The sequence below is a fragment of the Aotus nancymaae genome, unplaced genomic scaffold, assembly GCF_030222135.1.
Source record: "Aotus nancymaae isolate 86718 unplaced genomic scaffold, 86718_ANA_hifiasm-v0.15.2.pri h1tg000004l, whole genome shotgun sequence".
Classification (NCBI taxonomy): Eukaryota; Metazoa; Chordata; class Mammalia; order Primates; family Aotidae; genus Aotus; species Aotus nancymaae.
The window spans coordinates 5,827,655-5,830,415 of NW_026988415.1; the positions used below are offsets into that span (position 1 = coordinate 5,827,655).

Sequence of the window (2,761 nt, forward strand, 5' to 3'; positions counted from 1 at the left end):
GCAATGGCAGTGGCTAAACATAAAGGGGGCTGTTCATACTTTCAGAGATCACCATGGTGATTCATGTCATTTTCATAAACTCTGTATTATTTTAGAGAAGAATGTGGGACTTTTCCTCTTAATATCCCTCAAATCCAGAAGGGTCATGTTCTGCACATGATAGGTACTCAACACATGTCTGTGGGATATAAACATGAAGCTGACTTACCTGGCAGGGGAGATACCATGATCACGAACGTGGTATTTCCAGGGCGAAGCTTATCCATTGCACTCCAGATGTGCTGACCCCTGCGATTTTCCCAAATATGGGAAACTCGACTGCATAGTTTGTGGTAGTGGGGGACTGCGTTCACGCTTTCTCCTGGTCTAAAAAAAAAAAACTCATGAAGCTGATTAATATAAGGTATATAGTGTGACATTAAAAGTAAACCTGAAACTCTTTAGTAAATCGTATTTGTGGAAACAAGCCAAAAGAGACTTATGAAGTCTATAACAAATTTAATATCAACTCTCTTGATCAGGCAAGTTTCTCAATTATTTGTGCCTCAACCACAGGATAAGCAGAGCTGGTTGAAAAAGCTTCCAGTATAGGGCCATTCGGTAGTAACGTTGGTGGGAAGGGGAGGTTTGGCCTATCACAGAGTCTACCTTGATGAGAAGAGAGAGAGAGAGAGAAAAGAGAGAGTTACAATAATATTTTAAATTTATCTGTTTCCAAAACAATTGCAATCAAATGACTGAATGTCATGTCCATGGCATTCGTGATATGCAGTTTCAGTGTGCCTTTTGCAAACATATCTTAAGATTCTCGAGCCAGTTTGACATTTAGATAAAATGATTACAGTTCCTATGGTAAAATTCTCACCACTTTTTCCATAGAATTCAGAGTCTTGGCTTTGCCCTGGCGTTTCTTCTTTGAAATCAGGATTAAGTGTGTCCTCTCCCAGGGTGATTTCAGGAAAATCAAGTTGATGTGTCCAATTGCTTTAACTGGCCTTCTGTTTCAGATCAGCTATGAAGAAGCAAAATAATGTGGAGGTGGTTTTCTCACTCTCTCTCAGATGGGGCGTGCTATGCCATCTAAATTGTACATATAATCATTTTGCTTCAGTTAAGTGACAGTTGTGTCATCGGTCCACTTTTTTTCTGCTATTCAGAATCTCACATAATTCTCAATATTAAAAACCATTGCTCCTGAAGAATATTTTATGGCACTTGAAAATTGCTTTTTTATACAGTGGGAAATGATCTGAATCACTGCAAGTCAAGACTTTTATCTAGATGATATTGAAAGCTAAATTCATATAAGTGAAACTGAGTTAGATCAAAGAAAAATAAAACATTTGATAGGTGCAGAGAGAGACCCATAAGGCCCATAATATGAAGATCCTTCCAAGACCTGTGTTCTCTGATCCCGAGTAATCTTAGCAAGCATCCCTCCTACAGGCTGGGAGCTCTCAAAGCATGGAGTTGGGGAGTTCTTGGGCTAGTTTCTACAAAAGTGTTGGCAGAGCTCTTGTAAATAAGATAATTATACAGAAATTGGCTACTATTGTACCAGTTATATAATAAGCATTATAAATAGAAGATATTAGGTAGAAAAGATCATAGTAGAAATACAATGTTGAGATCATATCCTAATTTCAGTGCTTCTTAATCGTATGACTTTAGTCAGCTTGCCTAATATATCAGAGCCTCAGTTTTCTTTTCTGTAACATGAATATAATAATGATACTTCAGGTCATAGAGTTGTTGTAAGGATTAAAATAGAAAAAATATCCAGCCCGGAGTGCAAGATTTAAGCCACAATTTGCTTTCATTGAGTAGCTATAAACAAAGTGATCATTACTTGCAATATTGCTTGATTTTTCCATGAATGTTTCTGATGCATTATCTTTTTCTACTTACATTTAGCCTTTATTTCTCTATTGGACTTTTGTTTTTTAATGCTCTCCAAAAAATGGATTGCTATGCCTGTTTTACAATAGTGATTATTACATCAGATCCCTTCTGAATTCACCACTAAAAAATAATTCAATTCCACTCAATTTGCTTGAGAGGCAAGAGGGTGCAAAGAAGAAATTTCCCCAGCTAATGCAGTTTTGCTATTCACAGAACTGAGACTGGGATCCTGGTCTATTGATTCTGTGTCTGGGGTTCTTTTCTTAATCCCATCACCATTTCTCTTAAAAGACTGCCTCCTTTTCATTCAGCTTACTCTCAGAGCACATTTAGCCTTAACATAGAAATCTCCCTCATCACCCTTTGCAAGTATGGTGGTAATTTTGCTTTCTTTTTATGAAGCTAGAATGAATTAACATTAAAAATTCAGTTGTGTATTCAAACTGGACACATTTCAAGTGCTCAGTAGCCACATGTGACCAGGAGATACCCTAATTACTGTACAGTGGCAGATGTAGAACATTTCTGACATTGCAGAGTTCTCTGTTGGACAACAAGTTTCTATAGCCTTTTCCCACTAGGAATAGGCTCCAGAAAGCTAGGCTTTCAACTACACCAGATCCTACGCTGACTGCATGTTCACTAGATTCACCAAAATCAGAATCTGCCTTTTCCTTTCTACCCATGAGCAGAAAAATCACATTCAATTTTATGATTATGTGTCTATCTATCTATAATTCATAAGTATAGATATAAAGTATATGTACATCTATATGTATAATACACACATTTATATAGATATGCAATTTCAACATATAGAGTATATACTATAGATTTATATATATGTATACATAGCTAA

General features: G+C 36.5%; 1 non-coding gene across 1 annotated transcript; it reads left to right on the forward strand.

Annotated features, from left to right (window-relative positions):
* The first annotated feature begins 200 nt into the window (after window positions 1–200).
* Window positions 201–364, forward strand: LOC135269404 (U1 spliceosomal RNA). The gene has a single exon (XR_010337695.1). It is a non-coding gene; the product is annotated as a U1 spliceosomal RNA (small nuclear RNA).
* The last annotated feature ends 2,397 nt before the right edge of the window (window positions 365–2,761 follow it).